This window comes from Mus caroli, unplaced genomic scaffold (genome assembly GCF_978045245.1).
Source record: "Mus caroli unplaced genomic scaffold, Mus_caroli_1 scaffold_1, whole genome shotgun sequence".
Taxonomy (NCBI): Eukaryota; Metazoa; Chordata; class Mammalia; order Rodentia; family Muridae; genus Mus; species Mus caroli.
Genome location: NW_028227256.1, coordinates 122,904,957 through 122,922,275, shown reverse-complemented (window position 1 = coordinate 122,922,275; position 17,319 = coordinate 122,904,957). Strand labels below are relative to the sequence as shown.

General features: G+C 40.0%; 1 protein-coding gene across 9 annotated transcripts in view; it reads left to right on the top strand.

The window, feature by feature from the left end:
• Positions 1–17,319, top strand: part of Nckap5 (NCK associated protein 5) — an 896,002-nt gene that overhangs the window by 458,440 nt on the left and 420,243 nt on the right. The gene's annotated exons all lie outside the window — the stretch shown is intronic.

Below are 17,319 nucleotides of genomic sequence, written 5' to 3'. Positions count from 1 at the left end.
AGCTGGAAGTGTTTTGTTTTATCTAGAATATAAGATGAGATTTTCCCATGTTCTGATAAAACATAGCCCTCATTTAGTATGCTCCATGTTAATAATAAACCTGATTGGGCCATCTTTCTACCCTTGTGGTGACCCTGTAATAGAGAATGCTGATTGATAGACATATTTTGAGATTTATTTTACCACTATTTTTAAAATTACATGTATATGTATGGCTGCTTGTTTGTACACACAAGTGTAGTTGCTTGCAGGGGCCAGAAATGGACATCACACTCCCTGGAGCTGAAGTTTCAAGCAGTTGTGACATGTGTGCTGAACAGGTATTCTGTAAGGGCAGCAAGTGCTCTTACGTGCTGAGATGCTGAGCCATCTCTCCAGCCCTGGATTGACCAATTGAGAATCTAGTATTATTAAATTAATAAAAACAAGTGGCATTCAGTGAGCCTAATTAACCATTACCAAAACTTATTTAAAAATAACTTCTCATTTTTATCATGATATAGATGCGTTATGCATACGGGTGTATGTGGTGTGTGCAAGTCATTTTGTTAGCTACACAATAAAACTTAATAGTGCATGTATTACTTACTGAAAATTATTGACGTTGGTTTTCTTGCCTTTCCACCTATCTTGATGTGATTGTATCCAAGAGGTTACCATGAAACCAGGTTTTGGTGTCTTAAATTATTCTTCCTGTTCCCATTATTATTTCCCACTGGAGACCATGTGCTCTAAAGCCTTTTGAGCTGTGACGTCACTCTGCAAGCCGTGGCAGGTGCTGGCAGAAGAGAAGAGACCACTTCTCTGTGCTTTGCACTTCCCACTTGGCTGCCACACTCAGGGTACTTGGCAGTGTACACAAGCTCTGCTCACTTAGGAGAGCAGAATCACTCTTGTCATCACTTTGCCTTGGCAGTCTGTCTGTAAATTGTCCCTGTACATTCTCTCTGCCATACTTGGTGATTTTCCTCTATTTAGTATATCCTAACAAGACTGGTGTTTTATTATTTAGCCAAATACATTTTTTTTATTCTTAGTTGACACCTACCTCTGTTATTTATATTCTTTTCTCCATATCTACTCTTCCTTTTATTTTTTTTATATCTACTCTTATGTTAGTGAAAACATGTTAGTAACAAAGCCAAGTAGTTTCTTGAAAGTTCTCCTTTGCACTTGTCTGACTGTATCTTCTACATATGGATGTTCAGACTTCTTACATGGAACATAAAGTTTATTATCCTTCTTTTATTCCCAGAACTCTATTCTTGTGAAGCAAGGGCTCTTCTACTGAGTTTCATCCCCTAGACATCTTGGTTGATTTTTGAATATGAAATTATTCATTATAATTATAGTAGCAGTATGTGTACATATGCATAAACATGCATACATATTTATGCACATACACAAATGATACAATCGTTTTAAGTATTAGATTTTGTTTTATTCATTCTGTATTTCATGAGAACATCTCTCAGAACAATTACAAATGACTTCTATCAGTGGCTTCTTTGTATTACATTAACCTACAATATAGTGTGTGTGTGTGTGTGTGTGTGTGTGTGTGTGTGTGTGTGTGTTGCCGTAGGTAGATTGTACTATCTTTTAATTACATTTGAGAATAGGAAAGGTAGCCTTTTATAATTGTTAGATAACATGCAATCATGCATATAGAAGCAATATGACAAAATTTAGAAATCCAGACAATACCTATAAGATAAAGAGAGAAGGAAATATTTTCTCACTAGGTGACTGGAGAATGAAGTGGGATATGGAAAAATTATGAGAAGATAGGGAAAGATAGGAAGATGGCTCCGTTGGTTAAGTGCTTGTTAGGCAAGCATAAGAACCTGTGTTGAGATCTCTAGAACCCATGGTAAAAGCTAGGTGTGATGGTGCATGCCTGGACTACCACTTAGCAGGATCAGTGAGCTGTAGGCAAGTGAGAGACCCTATTTCAAACCTAAGGTGGAAAGTGATTGAGGTAGATACTTAACATCAACTTCTGTCCTTTACACGTATCCATGCACATGTGCAGTAGATCCACTTATACACACATGTACACACACAGGTGGAGGGAAAGAGAACTGTCTAAACAGGGACAACCTGGGTCAGAGACAGAGATCTTGAACTTGACATGAAAATTCATGAGAAGTTTAAGGTAGAAAAAATAATTCTATTTCACATGTAAGTAAAAGAGAATGCTTGCCTCAGTAGTTGGGGTGGGTAAGGACCAGGTACTGACATCCATAAGGTGATTTGAAGATCTTTTAGAAAGCTGTGAGAAACCCTGCCCTTTGCAGGTGTTGGTACACTCTAGAGGACAGACTGTTACTATTTACAGTTAAGACTGTGCATTTGCTATCCAATGGCCGAGTATTCTGTCCTCCCAAGTCACATCTGTGCAGAGAACCTACGTTAACATTAGAGTTAGGGGAAAAACAAAGCCCTGCTGTATACAAACAAGTGGATGGAAAGATGGCTTCAGATGGTGAGATGGATGTGAAAAGAGCACGCTAAAGTGGCTATATGCCAAAGGAAGGCTCAACACTTATCCTAGATTGTGAAGTTTCTCACATGGTCCATACAGTAGCTCCCCTCCCCTTACAGAATGGCAGCATCCTGAATGACACGACTACAGCTGTTCATTGAATATATACAAAGGGCAAAGCCCCTAGAAGAGAGAACACTTGCTCAGCAAAGATGTGTTAACGAATGACTAGGCTAGGAGTTCCTGACCTTCTTCCCGAGACGTGATGCTATTCTGAGTTTTAATGCTCAGTTACCCTAAGAATTATTAATATGGAAAGAAACGAGGTTCGTTCCAGTTGTGGGGTGTTTTCCTTGTGAAGTCTTCCCAGAGCTATAAAGAGCAGACATGGGCGTCTCAGACACCACTGTCAAAATAAATGGCCAGCATCCTCTGAGGCATAAAGGTTTTGGAAAATAACCACACAAGTAGCAGAGCCTGTGTCCTGTTAGAATACAGATTAGATCATTAAGAAGTGCCACATTCCATCCATTTCTCAGTGTTTGCATACAGTGAAGTCTATTAATTGAATGAGTACGGAGAACAGTTATGCATCAGAGGCTTACGTCTCTGTCTTTATCAATAAATTCTATCTTTAATCCCTAGGATAGATCGAAAGAGAGAAACAGCCATTTTTTTAGACCCTTTCTTTTGGTCTTTGCATGACTTTGTCTCCATGTTTCTAAATTTTGCTAGTAACTTAGCGTAGATTTAAAATTCTCTAAGGAGTTACACATTAGGTCTGGGCTCATTTACAAGAGCAAATGAAAACAAATAGCTGTGAACATTCCAGAAAGCTCACTTGCTATCAAAGGGAAGACAGGAAGGGGCTGGGTGTCAGATAACGTAACACTGATCATTCCCACTTTTAATTAAACTTGGAGATGAGTAGATCTGAGCCCAGTGTGATTTAAGAGGTGACGGCCCTGCTTGGTTTTACTTTAAAAATCCACAATTTTAAAAGCATAGTTTCCAGAGACTGTTTTCATCTTCTGAAGTGCAATGTCAACAGGATAGCATTGTTGACTGGCAGATAGGTTCTGGTGTAGACAATGAGCTGAGCAGTATGGAGCTTGCATAGCCTGCACGAAGCCTTAGGTTTGATGTTCCCCACTGCAAATAAGAGTGGGATTGATGGGCCATTTAGAGACTGCCATATCCAGGGACCCATCCCATAATCAGCCTCCAAACACTGACACCATTGCATATACTAGCAAGATTGTGCTGATAGGACCCTGATATAGCAGTCTCTAGTGAGACTATGCCGGGGCCTAGCAAACACATAAGTGGATGCTCACAGTCAGCTATTGGACACCCAATGGAGGAGCTAGAGAAAATACCCAAGGAGCTAAAGGGATCTGCAACCCTATAGATGGAATGGAACAACATTATGAACTAACCAGTACCCCAGAGCTCTTGACTCTAGCTGCATATGTATCAAAAGATGGCCTAGTCGGCCATCACTGGAAAGAGAGGCCCATTGGACTTGCAAACTTTATATGGCCCAGTACAGGGGAATTCCAGGGCCAAAAAGTGGGAGTGGTTGGGTAGGGGGGTGGGGGGAGGGTATGGAGGACTTTTGGGATAGCATTGGAAATGTAAATGAGGAAAATCCCTAATTAAAAAAAAAGAGTGGGATTGAGCATCAAGGGAATTTACTGCTAAGGGTTTACATATGATATCCATTTATTTTTGAAATCAACCCCACCAAGGGTATGTTAGTTATATATTACAGCTCCTATAGAAGCAGAACCCAGGAGTGGAAAGAGAGCTGACTCTAAACGTGAATGTGTTTTTCATGTGCACAGTAAGTCATGCTATACATGGTGATATACATGGTGATAGTACATGTTGGAAGCAGATCCCAAAGGAAAGCTGTGCCAGAGGGTTCCATTCTTTCCACTGCTGTACTCAGGGACATTTTGAGCCATACATATTCTTTCTCAACTTTCCGCAAATTCTCTTTTGTCACATAAGCATCCTAGAGGACAATCTGGCCCCCACATATACTGTCTGCATTGAAATATCCCTACATTGTTGGACACTGCGCCTTCTGTTGGTGCTGCCCTAACAGTTTGTGTTCCAATGCTGTTATTCGTTCTTCAGACATGATCTCATTGGTCCCCTCATCTCCCAGGCTATCTCAGGGTCCTCCAGATAGTTGCATATGGGCCTCAGAACTCACAGAAATTGTTTTCTATGGATTGACATTATGATAGTCCTTGTTGGAGCCCTCCTCCTCCTCCCTCCCCTCCTCCTCCTCCCTCACCTCCTCTTCCTCCTCTCTTCCCTCCTCCTCCTTCTTCTTCAGTAGATCCAAGAGCTTACTGGGGAAACATCACTGATTCCACTCTGCTTTTCTGTGCTACTGGGAGGGGGGAAGGCATGATGAATAGTAGGGTGACCCCAGAAGGGGCTGTGGTATTTACATGATGACTCAGTGCAGTCGTGACCATATAAATAAGACACCATTTTAAATTTTCATAAACTGTAATCTGTAATGGCTCCCGGAGCACCAACTATTTTCTCTCCACTACATATCATGCATTCTTAACTGTCTATAATTACACAATTAAGCAGCAAGCCACTTGGGCCACAAGAGTCATTAGTACAAAGCCTTTCAACTTTCATAACCTGTCACTGGGGACAATTTCTCACACTAGAGGATAACAGGCTTGTCCACTCTAATGTCCCAAAGCAGGCAACCCTTTCTGGAGAAGGTCGCACTCCCATCACCTGGAAAGTGGCAGGGGCTTAAGAAAGAAGGAAACTCAGAGTGGGGAGCTAGCTTATTCAGTAACATGCTTTCCTTGATGAGTTTGATACCCAGAAACCCCATTTTAAAAAACAACAAAAAACAAAACAAACAAGCCGCTGGGCATTATGGTATGCTCCTTTAATCTCATGTTCACCATATTCAACTTTGATTACTTTCTCCTGCTCCCCTCCCTTCCCCCCCTTAACCCCTCACTCTCCCAACTATCCTCTTACATTTTCATGCCTGTTTTTTTGCTGAGTATTTTAAAAGATTTCTTTATTGCATTTATGTGTGCATAGGTGTCTGTGTGTGCGTGTCTCTCTGTGTGTCTGTATGAGTGTATACGCACACATGTGCTCGTGAAGACCAGAAGAGGCCAGCCATTCTATCTCTTTGAACTGAACTTACTGGTATGTGTGACCCACCTAGCATGGGTTCTGGGATCTGAATTCTAGCCCTTGTTGGGCAGTAAGTGCTCCATACTGCTGAGCCACCTCTCTAGTACTTTTTTCCTGCATAATTTTTGCTCCATTACTGATGAATCCATAGCTGTGACACTCAGGAGGATATAGATCCACCTCTACGATCTCAATCCCCCACATACACTAGCTGGGTCTCAGCAGAGTTAAGACGGTGAAGTACTGATCTTGTTTTGAACTGTGTGTGCTGAGAATCGTACCTACCACCTTTTATTTGGGGGCCAAATATTTTATACATTCATTGACTAAGCTTTTTTTTTATTTAAATCTGCTGTGGATCTTCTCAGGGAAAATGTTTCCCCCCTTCCATATCCCACATTTTCCTTACATACAAAGCAGTGAGAAGAAAAATGAGTTTGTTGAATGCAGTGTTCTGTCTGTGTCTGCTCATCTGTAAGAGTGACTCTTGGATTTTTCTGTGCAATGATTTTAAAGGCATTTGAATTCAGAGAGGTCTATAAATAATAGTCAATTAATAAAGATTGTAATTTTACAGTGGCATTACTATCAGCTTAGATGAAGGGGTGTGGAACAGAAGTGTGTGTTGTTGGACAGGGAACCCTGGCACTTATTGAGGGTGGGAACTCTTCTGCTTGTGCCCTGAGTGCCAGGGTTGGCTCTCTTCTGCCAGGTCTTTCTAATCATTATCATTCTTGCATCAGCTTACACCTTATAAGTTCAGAGAAATAAAACTTTGATTAGAGTTGGAAGGGAGAGGTTGAAGATGACCTAAGCAACAAAGAATATGTTAGTGTAAAAAATTGTTCCTTAAAGGAGTATTTACTTGAGAAGTCTGTGTTTTAGGGTTTCTGAAAACAGAACACGACCATTCCATCCCCCCTTCCAAGTGGGACACAGCATCCTTGCTTGTGCCCTCCTTCCTGTCCAGCCTTCTTGGGTCTGTGATATGTAGCATGAGCATCCTGTATTTTATGACTAATATCCACTTATAGGTGAATACATATTGGGAATACCCAGGGAGCCCCACCTACTCAGAGGAGAAGGGGATATGGGGGATGGATTATGGGAGGGGCTGATTAGGAGGTATTCAGTGAATAGGATATAAAGAGAATAAATAAAAATTAATTAATTAATTAATTAAAATTTTACAGTATATTAAGAATTACTACCATGAAAGAAAGGAGGAAACTTGAACAAAGGAACAAGTCACAGAGCGGCGCTGCCCCATGGCTTCTGCTTCTGGGTTCCTGCCTTGAGCTTCTTTGCTGATGAAATGTGATATAGAAGTGTAATTAAAATAAATTCTTTGCTCCCTAAATTATATTTGGTTATGTTACTTCTTCACAGTAATAATTAAAAAAAAAAAGGATAAAAAGAAGGACTGGAGAGATGGCTCAGCGGTGAAGAGCACCGACTGCTCTTCCAAAGGTCCTGAGTTCAATTCCCAGCAACCACATGGTGGCTCACAACCATCTGTAATAGAGTGTGATGCCCTCTTCTGGTGTGTCTGAAGAGAGCAATGCTGTACTCATATACATAAATTAAATAAATAAATCTTTTAACAAAGAAGAATAAAAGGAAAAAAAACAGAACACAAATGTCTTTTAACACATGCATATATTTATATATCCTAACCCATGCCTCTTTTCTTCTGTGGATCTGGTCCTCATACACTCTGATAGATCTCCACTCAGAGTCTATGCACTGTGAACTTTAAGGTACTCTACTCTAGAAGTGTGTGCACTCTGCTTTGTCACCTTGAGCCTGTTCTTTCCATCTGTGGCCTAGCTTAACTACTGCATCTCCCTCGTCATTGGCCATATTTCCAGCCCTGTGTTACTCCTTTCTCCTAAGATACCCGTCAGTATTTATACTTCTCATCACAGGACATGATTCCTCATGCTACATTGCCCTTCTCACTAATTCTATATGTCTTTGACTTTGAGAATATATTTCTGTCTTACACTTCTTGAAAGTAGGCATCTAATAAAAGAAAGAAAGAAAGTAGGCATCGTAATTCGCAGTACTCAGTAATCCTAAGTGGTACAAAAATGTTTTTTAAATACCATAAAAATGCTAAAGATGAACTTACTGTTAAATGTTAGATACATGTGTGTGTGTGTGTGTGCATTTGCACGTGCATGCGTGTGTGCTTATTTGCATAGATGTATGGCAGGGTTATGTCTGCATATGTGTTTGTACATGCAAATACCAGAAGTCAACCTTCACTGTCATTCCTCAGGCACTATCCACCTTGTTTTCTTGAAACAGGGTCTTTTGCTGGCCTGGAACTCATAGTCTAGTTGGCCGGGCAGCTCCAGTCATTCCCTTGTCTCCATCTCTCCAGTGCTGGTATTGCAAGTGCATGCTGCTGCACAATGATTTAAGCAAACAAACAGACAGACAGACAGACAAACAAATAAACACATGATTCTAAGTATCAAACTCAGGTCCTCATACCTGTATGACAAGCACTTTACCAACTGAACCATCTCCCCAGAAGCCTTGAATGTCTGAGTATCTTAATGTAATTCAACTTTTAAATCTTTCTCTATCAACTAGAATATTATACATGGTGAATTCTTTCCTTCTTAAATTTGGCTTGCTAAGAGTTAATCAGAAAATCTTTAGTTCCAACCCTCCTCAATTTCCAAGTCCCCTTTGCTGCCATAGTCCATCTGGCCCTACGAACATAATTGCATCTCCCTTTGATGAGTCAGTGAGTTGCTGGACCTCGGGGCTGTGATGCTGACCATCAATTACCATTGCGTAGGACAAAAGATATAGATGTGGAAGAGACTGAGTATTGAACTGCATCTGAAGGAGTCCAGCATAGCCTGTGGAAATCACTTTGTTGAATAAATCCCTTGTCAGTGAGTTCCTATTGTGGGGCTTTAGTTCTTCTAAAAATTTGCTCAGTTCAAGGAGAGAAGGGAAAAACCCAGTGCTGTATATTGGCTTTCCATGGACGATGGGAGCAGGTCGACTCACCCCACACAGGGCACTGGTGACAAACCAAAGAAGGGTCCCAGCCTAGTTTCATTTAGTAAACCAGTGACTTTATTACAGCTATTTACAAGAGCATCGGGGAAGGGTTACTTATATGAGCACAGGTAAGGGGTAACCTACAGGAACATAGGTTAAAGATTACTCACTAGATCATGGGTGTGGGTTTACTAAAAGGAACATGGGCAAAGACATTATTCATAGGAACATGGGTGAAGGGTTGCTCACAGGAGCATGAGGGAAGAAGAGGTTATCTGCTTGAGCTGGAGTGGGGCGTTATCTGCAGTAGCAAGAAGGGGGAAATAGACATTTCCAGGAGCTTGAGTGAGTGCTTAGAAGAGCCTGAGTGGCTCAGAGACAGCTGTTTGACCAAATGCCCACTTCCTCATGGGTAAAGACTCTTGAAATCATTATCACTGTACCTCCCTACATAGCTTGCAGGCAGATCAGGCCCTGGGAGAGTCTCGTCTCCACAGCAGTTTTGTTGCTGATTTGATGATTGTGGGGAAGAGCCTCGTAAGTCCTGTAACTTTCAGAATTTCTCAGCGCCTTCTAAGTTCACTTGACTTGCTTGGTCTTGACAAGCTTCCTTTTAGGATGGAGTGCACCACTTTGGAGGAAAGAACTACAGAATCCTAGTCAAGACTTGAACTTTCCTTTCACGAAGAGCTTGACTCCAGGAGGTCTTCACCTATCTCCTCCAGCTTCTATGCAGGGATCCATCAGTTTATAAAAGGTGATCCAAGAACTTTTCTGGCTGTATGATAGTGTCTCTGACCTAATAGGGTTCAGAAACAGGTCTGCCAATGTTCAGGTTCAATCAGGCCTCTTTAGTCAAAGACATTCTTGCTTTATAAATAAAGAACCTGAGGCCACAGTCCTGAGGCTGACTGGAGAAAGATGTGGGACCAACCATTACCTTCCTGTGTTCTTCATCGTCACTGAGGAGAATCAGGGTTTGGTTTTGTCTGGGGCTTATTTTTAGATGGCATACATCCTGTGATTGGTGTTGGAAAACATGAGAATGTCTGCCCTGGCAGTCATGAAACTTGGAATCAAGTTCTGTGTCTGATTCTTGGACAAGCCACTTTATGGCTTGAATAATACAGATAGTTAGTATTCTGAGATGTAGAGAAAATTGCTCCTAAGAATGATAGAGTTTTCGAGACCAATGTGCCCTTTCATGGCCCAGTTTTACATTATCCAAATATATAAGATTTCGAATGTTAACAGCCATCAAAGATTGACTAAGGACAGCAACCCCAAATTCTGTATGTATTGCCTAAAGGGTTAGTGACATTGACTCTTGTGAACATATGCAAAGTGGTAACAGGGAAAAGGGAATAATTCTTAATAATTATTAAAAAAGTGAAAAATTAAGGAAGGTGAAACACCATCAGATGGGAGGGGCTTTCAATAGAGGAAAAAAACCCACTGAATTTCCTTTGTCCAGGATATCCCCATGTGACAGTGGCAGAAACTGGAGGAACTCTGGTTGAGGTTTGAGCTTGGATCATCACATTTCAATCCAAAGGTCGCCTACCTAAGGCCCAAAATGATGCACTGTTCTTGAGAAGCACATCCACTTGGGAGAAGCTGAACCTGAGATTGTCATCCCTATCTGCCTCCAGCTTTGACCTTGAATGTCTCTCAGCTCTTCGTCATATTGCCAGCCTTAGCACTATCAGATCTTGTAGGTGTTTCCAGTGTTTTCTACTGTGCCACTCTGTCTGCGTTCACATTTGTGCCCACATTTTTAGGATCACCTTGATGTTTTTCTATGACAAAGAGTTGACTCTATCCCAGCCACTAAGATGGATCTGCAGTCTTAGCTATTTCATATTTAGCTCTTTGTCTATAAGGTGATCAGAGGAGCTCTTCCTTAAGCCACCTTCCTTTCTAATTCAGTTGTTAAAGCTGGCAGTTATTAACATTAGAAGCAGGGGTGCAACGCGTAACAGGAATGGTTCACATGTATCCCTGGAGTCTTTGGAAGGGCTTGCAATCACACATCCTCAGGCTCCTTTTATCGGATTATCTCATCTATTAGAGAATCATAGATTAGCTCATACCTACTTGCAAACCTTCTAATGCATTTCACTGAGTGCTCCAAACTCTGTCCTCCAGACCCTCTGTCCCCCCACTCTTCTGGTTAACTTCAGCCTCTGCTCTCACTGTGGCTTTTATTAGTACCATAGTGGTCTAGCATCAGTAGGCTAAGATGAGGAATGCATGCATATTCTAATGGCTGGAGAGCCTTGGAGCATTCTTCCTTCCAACCCCAGCCCTCCTCACCCCCCGCTGTTCTCCTATGTTTGCAAAAACACCCTTCCATTACAGGCAAACATTTTGTCCTCAAAACAGAGCTTCTTTTATATTGGCCAGAAACAAAATGGTAAAAGAAGTAGGCAGTGAGAACTCTTTTTCTAGCTTTCACCAGAAGGAGATTCTGTGTGAAGAATCACCATCTGGACTGTGTGAAGCTGTAAAATGACCTTTTCTTACTCATTCCATCCAAGTTTCTAGAAGAAGGTCAGCAAACAAAATCCTCACCAGAAGTGAGTCAGAGCCTGAAAACACGTGTCTTTCTTCTTCCCTTCACTGCTCCAAGTAGCAGCAGAGGCATCTTCGCTGATTCCAGTTGGACTCAGATCAACACATTAATCTTGGGAGAGAATCACAAGATGGTTCTATAATTTTGAGGCACAGAGTGCCTGTCAGTATATATTCAAACAACTGTGTTTGTAATAACTGTCATATTCTAGTGTACAGGGCATTACAGATACATCTCTGGTTCTACAAACACAAGCATCTGATTATTGTTCTCCATTTTCTTTTTCATGTTGAATTTCACTGACTAGAATTGCTTTTCTACAATAAAATTCTCCCAGAAGCCAACACCAAAATTTGTGGCTAGTTGTCAAAACAACCAGAGTGCTATTTGCCTGCACAACACATTTGCATTCTTTTCTTCCTCTAACTTAAAAAGACCTGTATAGCTGAGAATAACAATGCATGTACTTTTGAGACAACTAAATTTCCCAGCATCCTTTGAATAAAGAAGTGCTCAGTGGGACTTAGGATGGGAATTGTTCCTGGATCTTCCAAGGTCTTTAATGGCTTCCTTCCAGTTTTCTGACACCTTTTTTTTCTTTCTTCACACCTCGTCCCCTACCCCACTCCCCCATCCCCCAAATGCTAGAACTGACGGCTGTTATACTATGACTAGTGTAACTTTTGGATAGTGGCCATTATATCCTAAGGTCTACTAAACAGACTAGTAGTGTAATCCAGAGACATGAGACTATCAGGAACCCCCATCATGATGCAACGGTTATCACATGGAGTGTGAAATTACTATCCTTTAGTTTCTGGGAAGGTTGCATCCTGTCATTTGCATAAATCTTTGTCATCTCTACTCTCTTCAAAGTAGTTGAACAGTCTGCTAGCTGTGGACAGATTTACTGTGGTGGTTTGAATAAGAGTGGCCACCACAGGCTCATATATTTGAATGCTTGCTCATTAGAGAGTAGCACTACTTAAGAGAGATTGGGAGGTGTGGTTTGTTGGAGAAAGTGTGTCACTGGGAGTGGGCTTTGGGGTTTTAAAAGCCAAAGGCAGTCCCTACATCTCTCCCTCTCTCTCTTCCTGCTGTCTATGGATTTGGATGCAGGACTCTCAGCTATTTCTCCACCATTATGTCTGCCTGCATGCCACCATGCTCCCTGTCATGGTGACAATGGACCTAGATTCTAAAACTGTAAGCAAGCTCCAATTAAATGCTTTCCTTTATAGAAGTTGCTGTGGGCATGATGTCTCTTCACTGTGACAGAACACTGCCCGAGATACTTACATTAAACTTTAAGTTTAAAATAAATATTTTGTTATTCCATTTTGTAGAGATGGTCATCATGTGATTATTAAAACTTTCATTTAGAAAGCTTACACTTTGGGATGGTGATGGGAATATAGTTGGGTGGTAGAGTACTTACCTTGAATTGAATTGAGAAAGGCCTTGAACTGAATCCCTAGACCCACAAAGAAAGAGAACATATGCTTTGGGTTACATAGCATATAATATATAGATAAATTAAAAAGAAAATGCAAACACTTTGGCTTTAAATTAACATAAATACAGTTTACTCTTTATATAGAGAAACCTATTGATAAATATATAATTTTATAAATACTTCATTCTATGGTTAGAATATACAAAGTAATTCTATCATTCTAACAAAACTTTCATCAAAATTTCTTTTAATTCATGTTTGGGTAGTATGTAATTTCACAACTGTTTTCTGTTTTACCACTCTATTTATAGCTGTCTTGATTGGGTTTTCCACTTTCTGCAGGGTCTGCCAATTTCTGTTTTTCATTGCTCGATTTATATGAATTGCCTGAATGTAATTGACATGTAGATATAGGTCTTCCATTTTATTTTATTGCATTATTTTTGTGGCTTTCTCTTTTCTTTCACATTTTTTATCTCTTTCTTTTATTCCCTTCCTTTTGGATTATGTGAAAATCTTAAATGTGAGTATTCTTTTTCATACTGTCAAGCTGTCTGAGGTCCTGTTTTCTCACTATTGCTACAGAGGCAGATGTTAACCTTCCCTACTTGATTCACCTCATGAGCCAGTCTTTGAATCTTGGCCCTTCCCAACCCACAAATTCACCTCCTAGTTTTGCTTTTAGAATTTTTAGATGGTGCTAGATGTATTCTGTTAAATTGTTATTGTAATAAGTGAGATAGAGATTGTACAGGCTGTTGTCATAAGTGTGTTTAGTCTATCTTTAACTTTTGGAGACAGGGTTTCATGTAGCCACCTGCTATGTAGCTAAGACATTATCTGATGATCTGCCTGCCTCTCTTCTCCTAAGTTTTGGAAATACATGGATACAGTATCATACTTGGTTAATGCAAGACCCAAGGCTTTGTGCGTGCTAGGCAAACTCTCTACCACCTGAGCTATATCCTATCCCCACTGATCCTTTTGTTTAGAACTAGGATCCTCCATGATTTTTTTTCAAAAGCATGCACTTTGAAGTTTCTTTTTTTATTTCTCTAATACTTTTTATGATTCATAAAATTATATAGATATCATTGCTTGATAGTTTAATTTTTAAAGGAACTTTAATTTGGTTTTACAAAGAAAATGTTGTATTTATTTCATGTTATCACTATGGGTTGTTATTAGTATGCTTTTAACTGTGGTCTACTCATGAGTAGGGTCATGGCTAATATGGTATACATGTTATTTTCTAGAAAAGCCACAGCACATACTTAACTAATATTATGTAATAAAATAAAATAGGTCTCATTGAAGCATGATTAATTATCTGATAATTTAAAATGACTGGGCTTGTTAGGACTTAAAAAACAAAACTTCATTTTAAAGTTTCTATTTACAATAATTAATAACATATTTCAAGAAAAAAATTACTAGGTGCCAAGTATATTTAGTTGTACTTAAGAATTCCATCAGAGCCTGACTAAATAATTAGCTTATGATCAAGAGGAAGAAAAAATTACAGAACTGTAATATGAGAGGGACTGTACTAGATATCCCATCTCCTTCGCTGGTCATGTTTGTATGGGAGTGTTATATGTTTATGTATGTTGTATGCTTGTATGTTGCATGAGAGTGAGCACCTGTTGGTCAGTGTGTATCCATCAGAGTTAGCTGGAGGATACTTGAACCGTCTGCCAGACACAACCCAAGAGCTTCTGACTGCATTTCTAACAAGCCTGCAGCTGAGACTTCTGCTGCTTGTCCAGGTCTACACTGAGGATGGCTGTTCTGTAGTTATCATTTAGTTTGCACATCTCTAACAAAAGCCAGATTGATGATTTTCTTCATTCTTGGTAACATCATTTGTCATCCTAGATGCTGATGGGCTTTCTCTCACCTACTCTACAGAATGCCTGATGTGCAAGGTTCATGTAGGACAAAGTTATGGATTCAAACAGATTTAGGAACTAGGGACATGGCTCAGTAGGTGATGTGCTTCCTGTGAAAGTACTAGGACCTGAGTTACCAATAAGGGCTTTATTTATACACATAAATAGAGCTAGATGTGGTTGTGTCTGTTTCTATTACTAGTGTTTCTAAGGTAGGATGGAAGGCAGAAATTGGGGATGCTTGCAGGCTATGTGTCCTGGCACATAGCTCAATGAATAACAATAGGTCTTGTCTCCAGCAATGTAGAAGATGAAGACCAACATCCAAGGTTGTTATCTAACTCACACATATGTATTATAACCCATGGTTGTGTGCACACATGCTTGTATATTCTCTCTCTCTCTCTCTCTCTCTCTCTCTCTCTCTCTCCTTATCTATCTATCTATCTATCTATTTCTATTTATCTCTCTCTTTCACTATGTGTAGTTGGGACACATTGATTTTTTTTTTAAAGATAATTTTAAACAGATTGTGGTTCAAATCCTGGATTTTGTTTTGCCAATTGTGTGATCCTTGAATCTTTATGGTTTCATTGTTCCTTTGTGTGTCACATATAAAAAAGGAAGTACAACGTGTCTATATTGTAGTCAGTAAGATTTGATAATGGAACATATCTGAAGAGTGAGCATGAAAATCTTAAAAGCCATACTTTTCGGCCATCCCTGAGGGTGAAGTAGCAATCAAGTCTTGCTAACAGTTAGGGACTCAGTAGAAGAGTGTCCTAAGATAGAAGTATGGAGGAGATCTAGTCCAGTGCATTGTGGGAAGAATGAGAGGTTAGGAGAGAAGAAGCAAAACCATGAAGGAGAGGGAGAATCAGGAGGAATCAAAACAAACAAGTCTCTAGGTGGCTGGAACAGCACAGGATATTCCTGAGGAAGGACAGACCATGCACCCTAGAAGAAAGGGCCTAATAACAAGGACTACAATTCATGTATAGTGGACACCACCTGAGATCTTTGCTTTCACGAATTCATTTCATACACATTCTATTGTATGAAGGTAGAGGTGGGATTTGAACCTGGCAGGTAACTCTGAATCTGTTCTTGTTGAAGATGCTGTTAATGTCTGTGGCTGATCCCAATGCTAATCTTCTGCTTTCCCAGGGATATATATCCTGGACTATATTGGCACATCTTGTTGAATGTTCAGACTCATTTGAAGTTACTTTAATATGATTTATGTCAGGGTTCTAAGAACACTGAGTCTGAAGAAGCACAGGCCTGCCACAGTTCTGTTTTCACATCATCTTACCTGAGAGACTAACAGCCTTATGAATTTCCTATGGCTTCTGTTGAGCTCAGTTTGGCTATCAAAGATGGTGGCAGGGGATGAGGAGATAGCTTAATCAGTAAAGTGCTTGCTGTTTGAGCAGGAAGATCTGAGTTTGATCCCAAAGCCAACATAGAAGCCATGTATCATAGTACACACTTGGAATACTAGTCCTGGGAAGGTGAAGGTAGTGGACTCTCAAGCTCACTAGCTAATAAAATAGAGCCTTCCTGGAAACCTCCAGGCTAGTGGGACACTGTCTCAAACATGCAAGATGGACAACCTGCTAAAAAAACAACAGCCAAGTCTTTCCTCTGTTCTCCACATTTGCAAGCAATTTACACACACACACACACACACACACACACACACACACACACACACACACACACACACAGTAGATGGATGAATGGAGGGAGGGAGGGAGGAAGGGAGGGAAGGATGGATAGATGGATGGAGATAGACAAATATGTATATAGGTAGATGGGTGGATAGATGGAGGAACAGACAGACAGACACACGATAGAACATGAAGAGGAAAGTTTCTTTATAGAGATCAACTAGTGAAATTAGAGAGACTATAATCCTATTGTAGGTCTTTGATTTTCCTACTTTCTTCTATTATATCATTATAGCTTAGATTTTCCTGTTCCTCTACCAATATCAGGTGTCTTTTGTTCATTGCCAGTGTGATTGGTGGACAGCTGAAATTTCCTGGAATTGAATATTTAGTTGTCTTTCTTGACTCCTTTTCTATCATCTTTTGTCTCTTGCCTGCTGAAATCCATTCCATTAGTTTGCCTTGCAGTAATTGATGGATATGTGATTGACTCTCTTAGAATTATAATTAGCTAGAGTGACCTTTCATGCAGTACTGAATTATTAAGATTCAGTACTTACAAAGTGTGCCTGCTGAAGGATATATAATTTCTAAAAAGTAACATTTTTAGAATAAGATCTCAACATGCTATAAAATATATTTTATTAAAATAATAGGTGTGTATTCTATGTGTATAAAATACATAATGTACTTGTAAATTGTCATGTGCTGTTCATGTTTGTTAAAGTTGCACTCTGGGAGTGAGGGCACATCCCCACATCTCAGATTGTTTACTTCAAGTGTCTTCCATATCTGCTGTCCTGAGTTAGCCTGGGCCTCTGGCTCTCTAATGTAAAGAGAGAAAAACAGCAAGCTGCCAAGGGTGTTAAAAACTTTTTTTCATGAGAACAGTTAAAGGTAAACCATTTCTATCTGAAGTCACTGTATTATATTATGATGATGATGATGTAAAATGACCCCTGTGGGACCCTCAGGTAGGAATTCATTAAATAAAGCTCAATGGAAAACTCAGG